Source organism: Podarcis liolepis (genome assembly GCF_965112155.1).
Source record: "Podarcis liolepis genome assembly, chromosome: 17".
Lineage (NCBI taxonomy): Eukaryota > Metazoa > Chordata > Lepidosauria > Squamata > Lacertidae > Podarcis > Podarcis liolepis.
The window spans coordinates 38,437,364-38,451,140 of NC_139571.1; the positions used below are offsets into that span (position 1 = coordinate 38,437,364).

General features: G+C 41.1%; 1 long non-coding RNA gene across 3 annotated transcripts in view; it reads right to left on the minus strand.

Moving 5' to 3' along the window:
- LOC310696498 overlaps window positions 1-13,777 on the minus strand; it is a 105,773-nt gene that overhangs the window by 58,352 nt on the left and 33,644 nt on the right. For 2 of the 3 annotated variants that reach the window (XR_014520572.1, XR_014520573.1), the window contains exons 2-3: window positions 5,462-5,497; window positions 3,811-4,003 (exon numbers count right to left, since the gene is read on the minus strand). This is a non-coding gene — a long non-coding RNA (uncharacterized lncRNA). The remainder of the gene's footprint in view (window positions 1-3,810; window positions 4,004-5,461; window positions 5,498-13,777) is intronic. The other variant, XR_014520574.1, reaches the window with a different exon arrangement.

Here is a 13,777-nt window from a genome sequence, read left to right on the forward strand (position 1 = left end):
GACAGTGAGCGACCTATAGAAATCTGTTTGACTTTTCTGGAAGCGAACCCAAATTGAAACCACTGGAAAAAGTAAGGAGCCAAGTTACTGATTGACTACAATATCACCAATTACATGATATGTTTAACTTAGAAGAGAAAAATGGCTTTTTGGACCAAAGCTCACAATTTGAAAAGAGTTATTGATGAACAAGTAATAATTATTGTCCAAAATGTATAAACTATTATTGGAATGGGAAACAAAAGATGAGCTGGAAAAAGCATCAATGACCCACTGGGTAATGGATATAGGGTGTAATATAACCTCTGGGAGAAACTTTGGAAGAATGATAGAAATTTACTGCATGCTACACACTGAAAGAGAATTATATGAAAATGATCCATAAATGGCATTTAACTCCGAGTAGATTGGCTAGGATGTATAATGTGGAATCAGACTTAAGTTGGAAATGCAGAGAAGTAGAAGGAACTTTTTTCCATATGTGGTGGACATGCAAAAAAGTTAAAGTATATTGGGAAATGATATATAATGAGATGAAAAAATGTTTAAAACAACTCCCCCCCCCAAACCAGAGGCATTTCTGTTAGGTATTGTTCAGACAGAGGTTCCCAGGAATCAGAAGAGCATATTCATGTATGCAACAACAGCATCTCAGATTTTGTTAGCCCAAAAATGGAAAGTGAGAGAGGTCCCTAGTAAGGAAGACTGGCAACTTAAAATGATAGAATATGCAGAATTAGCAGGTCTAATAAGTAGAATAAGGGAACAAGGGGAGTGGAATTTTTTTGTCGAGTAAATAGAAAATAATTGTGCACAGTTAAAAACGCTGGCAGTTTTAAAGTAATTCAACAGTTTAACATATTTTGAACTGATGTAAGATAGGAAAATTAAATTAGATGGATATAATAACTAGATGGGAAATTAAATGGGAAACCCAGCCAGATGGACAGGGTATAAATAATAAATTATTATTATTATTATTATTATTATTATTATTATTATTATTATTCATACAGGAATAGTGGATAAGTTAAATTAACCTTGGTAGGGGAAGGAGGGAAGTCAATGAACACATGGTTTAATAAAGTATGTTTAATTTGAAATGTAAAATTTGAAAAGTTAATAAAATTATGATAACTCTCGCTGGGCGAGCTTGAGGTAGTCAATCTCCCTCTCAGGCTAATCCACCTCACAGGATTGGTGGTGTGAGGCTTATTGGAGGAAGGGAGGATTGTAATACACAAATAAAGAGACATTTGGTTATGCAAGAAACTGAAATTAGCAGAAGCTGCAAAGTGTTTTAAATGAAAACAAGCTATTTCTATAGCCCCAGTTCCTAGGAGTCTGATTCTGCAAGGCCAAGGAAAAGGAGCACCATGACTGTACCCTTGTGAGCTGAAAACTGGCATAATCACACTAGATGCTGTCTCTGGACACACATCAAACACAATCAGAAATGAAATGGGAGGGTTTTTTTCCTCCTTTGTGGAATCTATTTGTGATTGGTGGGTGTGCAGGGGGTGGGACAGGAGAGAAAACAGGGCAGGGGATATAATAAACATGGAGGAACCTCATGGTGGCATACATGGTTCTCCCCTCCCTCGTTTTATCCTTACATCAACTCTGGTAAGTTAGGCTTTGAGATAGTGACAAGCCCAATATCATACATGAACCTTATGCCTCAGAGGGTCTCCACAGCTCCAGCACTCTAACCATACTAGTGGTGCTACTCTATGTAGGCTGTGATGCCTGGAGGCACAGGAAACTTGAAGAATCTAATGTTGGGGCAGATCTTAGCTTCAAGAGGAACTGGCTTCCCTTTGTATGAGTGAGTGTGCGTGACGGGGAGGACAAGTTTCTAGCCCTCATGGCTGTGGAGATATGCTTGACAGTATGCAAGCAATCCCTGAATTAAGGTTTGAGGTTGTGGCTTCATTTGTCTACGGGGCTCCTTTGCCCTCCCCATGGCTACAGACCCAGAACAGGGCAAAACAGGAAATTGTACAGATTGGCAAATTTGCATAACTGATGCACTGAGTGCAGTTTTTCCTGGCTCGGGATTTGAATTGCTTTTGCATAATATTGCACATTCCTTTAGTACAGAAGACACAAAGCCCCAGGCATCTTGTGAGCCAACCCTTCACTTCTGTTACAGAGCTCTTCCTTTGTGGAACAAACAAAAGGTGGCAGTTCAGTCAATAATTTGTCTTTGCTGCTCTGATCCCCTGGAGTCTCTTCCTTATTCTGGCAAGAGGTGTTCCTCTTTTCTCGGCCTCAGGTCCCCTTGCTTTCACAGCAATGTTCTTTGGTCCCAGAGGGGCAGCCATCCCATACCTTTGGAACTGAAACCTACAGACGCTCTCTCCATGGATCAGGCAGCAGGAGGTGTGTGGCAGTCAGCAGAGCTTTTTACTGCCTCCCCCAGAGGGACCACAATCCCCAAACTCCATCTCTCAGCTCCGATTTCCTGGTTGGCCACCCATCCCTAAGCTTATGCTGACCCCCAGAGCTGGCTAGCACACTGCATGTCATGTTGTCAGGCTCACCCTGTCAGTAGTAGCCTATCAGTGGGCAACAATGCAAGTGACACTCCACATCACTCGCTCTCATCAGACCGCCTTGCTTTCCTGGTAAATAAACAACCCTTTGGACGCTTTGGTGTTCTCTCTCTCTCTCTCTCTCTCCTTGTTGGAGGGGGGGGGGAGATCAGCTTACATATTCTGAAATGTATTTTGGAGCTATATGCTTCGTTTGGACCACGCTCTGTAAAATGGCCCCAGTTTCATTTTCCTTCCAAAATAACTTTTCTTTCTAAGCAAGACTGATGAGAATGCTGGGTATATAAGAACAGGCTGGGAAGAGATAAGAAGAAACCCCTGTTTTGCCTTTAAAAAGGTGAAAAATAAAAAATATACTTGCTTGAAAACACGTTTGAGCCCACTCAGGCAGCCAGACAGCAAGTTAGCGGTGCGTGCATCACCCATGTTTACACTCTCATGTTTCAAAAGGATTTCCTGTTATAGGACTGGAAGCCCTTGTATGAGAAGAGAAGGACTGTTTCTTCTGTTTGTTTTTTTGCCAGAAACATTGTCGAAATGCAACGGGGAGACAGTGAAAGAGCATTTTTGTCCATGGGACGCAAAATTGCTTTTTAGGTTTTCGATGCAGAAGAGAACAGGGAAGAGAGGCATTTGTAATGCAAATGAGCATTCTGTGCCAGGCATGAGGCAAACCTAAGGAGATGAGTAATTATATAACATTTAGGAAACATCTGAAGGCAGCTCTGTATAGGGAAGCTTTTTAAGGTTTAATGTATGCTGGAAGCCACTCAGGGTGGCTAGGGCAACCCAGTCAGATGGGTGGGGTAATAATCATCATAATTATTTACTACTACTACTACTACTACTACTACTACTACTACTAATACTACTACTACTAGATACACCACTTGAAGTCTCATTTGAAAATCCCACAAAGCAAGGAAAAGCCATACGTATGGAAATGTAAGCTAATTTATAGATGTTCACATTCCTTCCTTCACACGCCCGTCACAATAAGCTTTGCTAAACCTTCCAAGGTGGTTTTAGCACCTGTATAAAAAACTTGCCCAGAGCTCTCCAATTTGCCTGAAGTTTGACTTGAGCTGAAATGCATTGGCATATCTTGCTTGTAGACTCTATAAGGGCATCCGACTGGCCACCATTGAAGGATACTGGACGAGAAGGATATTTGGTCTGATCTACTTGTGTTCTTCTTATGTTCTTCTACTAGCTACCTTGATGTATACACAATGCATTGGACAATACTTACTTCTGATTTCTTGGGTGTTAACAGGTAACCAATCCCACCCTCTGGCAGCTTCACAGAGTAGACAGTTCTGGTGCAGGGCTTCAGATCACAACCAGAGGCACTTGGGGAGGAGAATATGGAAGAACGTGCATCTGCAGGCACCCAGGTTCCAAGTCTTGTCCCGTTATTGCTTAGTTTTGTGTGCTGATTCAACCTAGTATGAAAAGAAATGAAAATAGCAAGTTGTATTTCTCATGTGCACATCAGAAAGCTCAACCCTGGATCGGCAGCTGGCTTCCCATTCCAAGGAGCTGAGTCAGCAGACAGACACTTCCCCTTGTTTTTAATGCTTGCTTTTTTATTGTGCTGATTTTTCATATTGTAATTTTATTGCATTTTATGTTAATTTTACAATTCTTGGGTGCTACATAGGAACTGTCCTCTGCACCAGCCTTCCCCAACCTGGTGCCCTCCAGACAGTGCCCTCCAACTCCTTTCAGTCTCAGGTTAGGGAAGAAGGTTACTACACAATTTGGCATATAAAAATAAAGCCGCTAACCCAAAAATATAATTAAAGGCAAGCAAGCATTTAGATCCAGGACCAGCCAATACTGAGCTACTTATCCGGGACACTTTTAAAAGAGAACTTCCATCTCCCATTTCCTGTAAGTCAACACAGCCTAGATTGAAAACGATGATGTGCTGTTGGCTATCCCTTGCACATCATCATTTTCAATCTAGGCTGTGCTGACTTACAGGAACATATATACAGGTTTGTCTATCTACAATTTTATTTCTCTGTGGGGGAGCGGGGAGTATTCACCAACTGCTGTGGAGATTCTGGGCAGGCAGTGTGTTGGCAAGACACAGATATTGGCCAATAGGGACCTACCACTATTTTGCTGCTTCAAAATGAACCATGTTGTGTAGAATCTACCTGCCCCTAATATCTCCCCAGGACAATAAAATGCATGTGTACTTGGGAGTTTGGCAAAAGGGCTATCAAATCAAACCACCTCCATTACTCTACAAATGTTACATCTTCATCTTTAAATGTACAGGATTATTTGCTTTAACAAATGCCATCTTTCTTCACAGTCAAGATTCTTCATTTATTTTCTTTAAGAAAAAATCTATTCACTAAAATGCTAATGATAGGCAGTGATTAGAAACTGCTGGCTGCTTGAGTTTTGAAAGTTCCCTGTGGGCTTCGCAGACATGGCTTGTAACTTGTCAGTTCTAGAAATGTTCCCAACAAATCACAGAGTGCTGTATGTATTTAAATATATATTTCATTTCCTTAATGCTTCACTGTCTTGAATCCAATAGGGACGCTCGCGTTAAAGTGATGAAGACCACAATATTGGTTGCGAAGTCAGATTTGATCGAAGTTTCTTGGAGCAAGATGCTCTTAAGATACACAGAGGAAAAGCAGCTGGCAGCCACAATTAGGAATGCTTATCTTAAATAAAGCCTAGGATTGTTTCAAAACAAACCTGTCAACAATGACTGGATTTTGAATGTGTTTTTAACATATAGCAATGGAAGGTAGCATCAAAACCAGTGTTCATATAAAGCATGTTGTCATGGGTCATTTTGTTATGCTGTTCAATTTTTCACTTTACTTTTGGCTTGGGTCTGTTTGGGGGCACAGATGGGATATTCTGCCTACCTGTGTTGGTGGCAGCTGAAACTGGCTGGGACTCATCTAAATAGAAAGAAATAAAAGAGGTAATTATTTTGTTTGGCAAAAATCAAGGCTGCAATGTCCTTTTGCTTGGGTCAGCTGATTGTAGCAGTACCTACTTGCTTGCCACCTGCTTTTTTGTATATTTGTTAATAAAGAAATCCCCCTATTCAAAGAAAGTATACTGTTGAACAATGTATAGACGATGGTTGCACATCACCATGCTTAGTATATAGCTTCCCAGATGCATTTGGATAAACCTTTTTTGGAGACAAGTGTTACTGTATATTGATGTGATACTATATTGATGTGATAGTGAGTTCTAGAGCAGTGTTTCCCAACCTTTTTTGGGCAAAGGCACACTTGTTTCATGAAAAAAATCTCAAGGCACACCACCATTACAGCCCCGTGATGTCAGCGCGCAGCGTCACGCCGGGAGGGACATGAATTGCTAGCAAATTACATAATCACCTCCTTGAGGGCTGGCTCATCTTCTCCGAAGGCAGAACCCCATTGATTAACAGCACAGACTCACACCATAGCCAAGACGAGGGGGGGAAACTTAAAAAAAAAATCTTTCGAATTTTTTAATTTTTCCCGCGGCACACCAGGCAACACTAGTGTGCCGCGGAACAGTGGTTGGGAAACACTGTTCTAGAGTATTATCCTTTGATTTTTGTTCCATTAATACTTTCTAGATAAAGGGAACTGTAGCTGCTATGGATGACTTGTAATAATAAATAGAATGCTCTTTTGGTATGAAACGTAACATATTTGAGAGAATACTAATTTCTGCTTTCCTACCAAATGGTAAGAAGTCTCAGGGCAGGTTTACAGGATCAATTTCCTCATGAGGAGAGCATTCTGAAGACTTGTAGTGTTTTATAACATCTGTTTGTTAACAAATATGCAAAAAAAGCACTAATTATATGGTGACTCCACACCATATTCAATTATCATGAATACTAGTCATGGTTAAATTTACCTTCCATGATTTTGTTAACTTCTTGCTCAAAGCTATCCAAGACATTGGATTTATTTTACTTGTTTTACTTATTCTTACCTTAGTCTGACCCTTAAAAATCACACAGAGCCTGAAAGAAGAAATGAGTAAGAGTGTCACTCTTCCAAATTCCTTCTTCAGAGAAAAGAGATCCACCTTCATCACCTCTGACCAAGGACCTGTGAGTGGGTGAAGGCTCAGAGGTCTCATGGACACCAGGGGATGACCATTTTGGTGACCCCTGAGCCAGGGCAAGATCTATGCTGACACCAGCATAGAATCCCTCTCCTTCTCCCTCTGTCTCACAAAATGGATAAATTGCAAAAAAACCCAACAACAACAACCAGGGCTTCCTAAGAACTGGGTGTTAGCATGGACACCCACAGGTCATATGTTACTGCCCCCACATATGTGCCTACATAAACGGGACTGTGATTTGCACAAGGTTTTTTAGCATAGCTGTCAACTTACAGATTTGAAAATAAGGGACCAGCAGCCTTGAAAATAATGGATCAGCAGCCAAAATAAGGGATCAACAATTACTTTGATAAAATACATATTTTGTTGCGTGCAAATGGCTTTAGATACCTATTAGGTCCATAAATTACCATATAGCATATATTCAACACAAAAAAGCAACAATTTGTTGTTGACAAAGGGCAGCTGGACATAGAAAGGTCCCCATTACCTTCAGTAGTTTATTTAAGGGACATCATCAATAAGGGACAGCAGCAGGACATGGCGCTGGAATAAGGGACTGTCCCGTCAAATAAGGGACGCTTGACAGCTATGTTTTTTAGAACTACACACTACAGAAGAACAGCGACCTAGAATTGTGTCCATTGCTGATATAATCATTTCATATATCACAGCCAATTTTCATTTGTAATAACAACACATGCTCCCAAGCAAAAGGGTTTTAAGAAAAGTAGCAGCTGGGAGGGAAAAAAATACCCCAGATGAATTCAGAAAGGAATGGCCTGCTTTCCATAGTGAGGGATGAAGAAAACTTCTGTCAAAGTTGCAAAGCTTTTCAACAACAAGATTCAACTTTTTTCTTCTTCCACATTTTCTTTCCATTTCTTTCCTTTTAGGATTAAGGTATGCTGGTTTATTTCTGGCTGAGCTGAAATGCTTAAGGAAAAATATATATGAATGAATGAATGAATGAATGAATGAATGAATGAATGAATGAATGGTGTTGGTGCATTTTTAGATACTCAGCCCTGTTCCTCTTTCTTCTGCAAATGAAACAAAGGGAATGAATTACAATCATTGGTGGGATGGGTGGGGGGGAGAGAAAGGGCAAGCAGTCACACTGCTGATTAAAGAGGAACAAAAGCGGCATGTTTTGTGAAAAAAAAGATTATATTGCTCATTAACTGTTTCAGATTTTGTTAAAGTACAGACCATTGTAGAAATAAGACAATTAGTGAGAACACATGAATAGATGATCCTCTTCCCAATTGTGCAACAGTAATGAGAAGGAACAGAGGCTTCATAATGAGGAGAGGGTGTGTGTGTGTGTGTGTGTGTGTGTGTGCGCGCGCGCATAGGTGTAGGGATAGATAGATAAATAGATCTTCTACTGCAGACTTCCTTCCCTAGAAAGGAAAGTGCTTTAAAATTCTGCATGTAGTTTTCTTCATAATGTAGAAGTGCCACTGCAGATTCTTTGCACAACCCTTGGCAAGTGTCTGAATCTTCTTCATTCATCTCTCCACCCACCAAGCTTCCTTTCTCTCCGTTTGTCAGCACATACAATCTATCTATATTTCAAAAGTGTATTAGAGGGTTTGAAAAGTTACAGAAAAGGGCAATTACAGCTGAAACCCTTTAGCATAGTTACTTGGGAATGAATTCCATTGTTGTGTAAGATTTGTTGGAGAAAAACAAATGCATTTCCTTCTCTTGAGTTTGTAGTTAATGCATGTGGTACTTTAAACCACATGAATGCACTGTTCGTCTAGCAATCTAATCAGCATTGGCTTGTAGTCTTTGCTTTATCTGTGACTATGTTAACACCATCCCTAAAAGCCGAACCATTTTGTTTGTCAACTTGTCTGCTATTTCTCACCTATAGTTCCCACCGAGATAAATCTGCTCCTGCATGAATAAAGCCTTTGAGCTCCAGAAATTGTGATTATTCCAATTTAATTCACTCAACCTGCAAGGTCTGCTAACAAGATTCATATCTGAGCAAATATGTACAGGAGGATAAAGCTAGCCAATGATCAAAGAGATGGGACCTTTTCTCTTTTTTTTGCCTAAAATGAAATACTGTATTTGGGTGGAGTGGGGGAGTGAGACCATGAAATGTTCCCGGGGTGCCCATTGTCTTAAATCCCCCTTCCCCAACTCACTGCGTTCCTTGGACATAAGGTGCTGAGGTCAATTACCTATTTCTCCCTTGAAACATACATAAAGCTGAAGTTTGAAGACACTCATTCCCACTCCCTCTTTCAGCTCTATGTGCCTTTCAAGACTTGTATTGCTTCTACTGGATCTGTTTTACACATGTTCTTTGGGAAAGCAAGGGGTGGGTGTGTGTCCTTTCTCTGCATGTGGGGAGAGAAGAAGTGACCAAAAGGGGTGGTACCTATGGCCTTGCTCAAATATCCAGTGTGCCCATCAGCCTTAAAATTACTCCAGCAATCACCAATTTCTTTTAAATAATTCTCAGCAGCTGTAATCCAGTGCTTTAGATACACTCTTTCCCTTCCATTTGTGGCCCTTGGGCTTGAGGTCACATCTAAAGATGTTTGGTAAAAACTCAGTGGCAAAGCAGATGCACAAGTCCCAACCCCAGTCTATGTTATGTCCAGTGAATAGTAAGGATGGGAGGTTCTGTCATTTTTGGTTTTCTTAGCTTATCATTTTCCCCACCTTAAATTCAGTTCTCTTATTTACTTATTTTTTTTATAAAAAAGCATGAAGAATTTTCAATGTATAAGTGTGATTTTCTGTCAATAAACATGTTTTGGTTTGGACTAATGTACACAGTTTTGCAAACAATTTATCATAATAGAATGCATTTTTGTATGTGATTTTTGCTAATATCTTCATTTTCCAGTCAATGTTGACACTACTGGGCTTCTTGATCTGACAATGACTCCTTAAGTGAGGACTATTCCATATTTTGAGTACAATAAGAAGCGGTAGTGGTAACAAATAGAGTTGGTGAACTCTAGATTTATTTTAGTAGATAACTATTTAACAGAGAAATGCCAAGTACAAGTAGGTAGGAGATCTTTGCAATAAAAATAAAAATAAAATAAAATCCGGCACTGTTTGCTTGTCCAGAAGGAACAATTAAAGAAGTTGTCATTGCTGATAATTTTTACCCAGCTCTTACACTGTGGCAGCAGGCGTAAGCCCAGGCTAATGGGGAGGAACAACAACAAACAGCAACAACCCACCGAACATTTAGGGAAGATTTGAAAGACTTCCTTTGGACATGGCCCTCTCTCGCCAAGCTCTGCAGCCAAGAGGCCGGCTGGACTTTTCAAGCTAATTTTTGGCCACCTGCCACTTCCAGGCTGATGAGTCCAGTGCAATAGGTTCCCGGCAGGCAGAAATAAATTGTAGGGCAATCTGTATTTGGCTAGCCTTTCGTTACCTGTCACCCTCTGCCTGAGTGCATCCTTTGAATTGTATTTTCCCTGGCAAGTTTTCCGGCACACATCCCCTGTCCCTGATGCAGCTGAAATTGGCAAATTTAAGCAAATGCCAATAATTCTACCCCATCCCTAAATCTCTTTTGTCGTTGTCAATGGACCCGGCTCACTAATGATTTCTTAGTGTTTCAGCCTGAATGGCTTCCCATAGATTTTCCTTCTTTTTGGGTTAGGCCTGGAATTACCATTGGGTCTGTTTCTGTCATACTGTTCTTTCCCCTTGCTTGGGTCCCAGCTGCTATCTATATACATTCAAGGCTGCAGAGGGGAATTTGGTATTAAAAGGGCGAAGGAAGGTTTTATACGCAGGCCACATCTTTATATGCGCTATGCTCCTCTAACACGGCACTTCATCAACTTCTAATTATGTCTGGTTGACAAATTTCTAGCTCTTTCAGCTGGAAATGGAGTGTCTTTGACTGAGCCCATTAGGGCTCGTAATTTTTGATGGTGGGGAGGAGTTGCTTAAGTGACTACTTATCCTCGTCGTCCCCCCGCCACCCCCAAACACTTCCACTAAAACTAAGTTTATGTAACTGTGAGCCCAGGTTCATTTGCTTTCTGCATAGAGGTCCCTAAGAGAGAGGGAAGGAAATTATATTCTACGTTTTAAGTTGTGTGCGGTTGCTAAATTACATTTGGAGTGCATTATGTTAACCGTTAAATGGAGGTGGGATTGGGAGAATAAGGTTAATAAAGTGACTAAATCTGACAGGGGACGTCACTGAGGAATAGCGTTTCTTAAGCCCTTGCTTCTCAACTGAGAAGACGGGAGGGGGAGAGAAAAAAACACACATTCACACACATTTGAATAAATAGTAAGGGGCAAAACTGGGCAGAATTGCTCAGAGCCTAGTAAGCTTAGGCTTTGTGTTCTGCACTCAAAAACCATACTCCTTATTGGGGCTGCGAACCAAATTGAATAAATTTTAATAATGTCATTCTATTAGCTTGAATCAATAAGCCAATTGCATTTGCTTAAGGGTAGGAATATTTCTGCGGAAAGAACCATTCTTTACTTATTGTTTGATGATGCACATGTGGGTGTCATAGCAGGCATAATCTTAGCAGAAGCGCTCCTCTCGCAAGAAAGAGGAAGAGAAATGCCAACTTAAAAAATAATAATCTGCTGCCCTAGTTAATTGGGGCATGCCTTTTTTGTCCATTTCTGGTGGTGTTTTTGTGTGTGAATGAGAGACACTGTGAAGCAACTGCCACATCCACTGCCCTGCCATTCTTGCTGGAGGGAGAGAAAACCTTTTCTTCTTCCCTCTCTCTGACTGCAATGGCAGGGATGACGGTGAGAGTTGTTCAATTGTGGGGCAAATTATATTGGAAGGTGGCCGACTCTCCTTCATTGGAGGTTTTTAAACAGAGGTCAGGCATTCTTCAGCTGGAATTCCTGCATTGCAGGGTGTTAGACTAGATACCCTTGGGATTTGATCCAACCCTACAATTCTGTTATTCTGGGACAATACACTGGGACAGGCAAATCTCTCAATTTCAGTTCTCAGAGTTTCTTACTTTTCCAATTATAAATTCAGATATCCACATTTCCACAACAATTTGCAATTATAAAAAATATACCCTCATGAAAATGTGACAGGGTTTGATTGGGAGTTTCTCTTAATAAACATACTTTTGAATGCAGCGTTGACTAATATACACATTTTGCAAGATAGTTCCATCAAGCAAGCTGAAATGTCAGCTCAATACCTCAAGAACCTCCTCTTCCTCCATGAGCCAACCCAGACCTTGCATTGACCCCCTGAGGCCCTTTCCCATGTGCCCATGGGGAGGGTGTCAACACAAGGACGGGCCTTCTCAGTGGCAGCTCCCCAAGTATGGAACACTTCTGCAAGGGAGTCGCACAAGGTACCATCACTGTGGTGCCAGGGAAAAATGTTGATTTCCTGCCAGGACTTTGGCTTTTAATTATCTGTGGCCTCCTTTATCTGGTGGGATGCTTTGGTCCCGCCTTTAAATAAACATGAATGTGCTTTTAGCTATTATTCTGCTTTAGTTCTATGCTGTTTTTCATGTGTTTGCTATTTTCTGTAAGTTGCTTTCAATTACTTTTTTGGGGAGGGGGTAGTAACAAATAGGTTCATGAATCCTCTTCTTCCTCCAAGTTAGCAAACTAAGAAGTCATTTTGAGCCTACCCTAGCGGACAGAGAGGTTTTCTAAAATTGGTTTCAGTCTTTCTGATGGTACATCACCAGAAAGTGGTACTCCAGATTTTGAGTAACTGACCTTTCCCCTACAATAATTACCAATGAGTGTCTGGCCAATCGTAACACTTCACAGAAGAGCCCTGCTTTGGCAATGTCCTTCCCATCCTCTCTATACCACCTTCCCTACCTGTCCTGCTATGATAGAACAGTTTCAACTCTGAGATTTGACTCAAATAAAAACTGACAATGTCGAGACATTTTAAGTACTTGACTACAAAGGGTTCATGCAATTATCTTTTGTCAGAATTCATTTTGTCAGCTCTGTACAGTGCTAATATCTTTAGGTAGTCTGGAAAGAGAGAGAGAGAGAGGGGGGGGGGAGGAGTATGGGGAGTAAAATGCCAAGAGAAACAACTTCAAGTTCAGGGTGATCTGTGATTAAAAAACTACTTGCGTATGCTAAATTACTATCAGAGATTGAGAGAACTTCAAAGATAGGTGGGTCTGCTAATGATGTCAACCTATTAAGAAGATGGAGATAGAATGTGTTGCACCAGCACTGAAGCAAGAAAGCAAGCATTGTGTGAATATACCCTTGTGAATCAAGCCTCAGGCGGGGTCTGTTATTTTCATACACTTATTCATTGAAATGCTTTCTGAAGAAAGGAAATCAGGTGTTTTATGAAAGATTCTGGTTCCACAGCTGTTAGAAAGGTTGCAGCGCTCCCTAAACCTTGGAGCAATGTTCTTAAACCTCACTGCAAGAAGTGAGGTTACAGGGAACCAGGCAGAGGGCCTTTTCGGTAGTCGTGCCCACCCTGTGGAATGCCCTCTCATCAGATGTCAAGGATATAGGTAACTGTACAACTTTTAGAAGACATCTGAAGGCAGCATTGTACAGGGTTTTAGCATGTTTTTTTTTGTATATGCTGGAAGTTGCCCAGAGTGGCTGGGGCAACCCAGTCACATAGGTGCAATACAAATAAAATCACCATCATCAAACTGTGTTGTGGCACCCTCATGTGTTGCAAGGGATAATGGACCTTGAACAATGAAGACAAAATGTTGCACACATCTACTGCTCCATGCCACTCAAAGTGGAGTTGCCATGTACAGGAATGATCCCTCCCCCCACCTTTCTGCTTACATGTGGGGAGTGACATCATTCTGGAGCAACGAGGCACCCAAATTCCCTTCTGCAACCTGTGCCATAGCTAACATGATCAGGGCAGGAGAAGCCAGAAACATCACCATTGTTTTACTTCCTTCAGAAAAATTCAGGGCAGCTTATAGTGGACTCCCAGACAGTCCATGATCCAATCTCCAAACAGGGCAAAACCTATTCAGCTCTCTTACAATGAACAGCAACCTGTACCATCAGACCATTTTGTGAGTTGGCCTCTTCTGTACCATTTGAATGTTGTCGTGTGGTTGGTAGCATGTGTT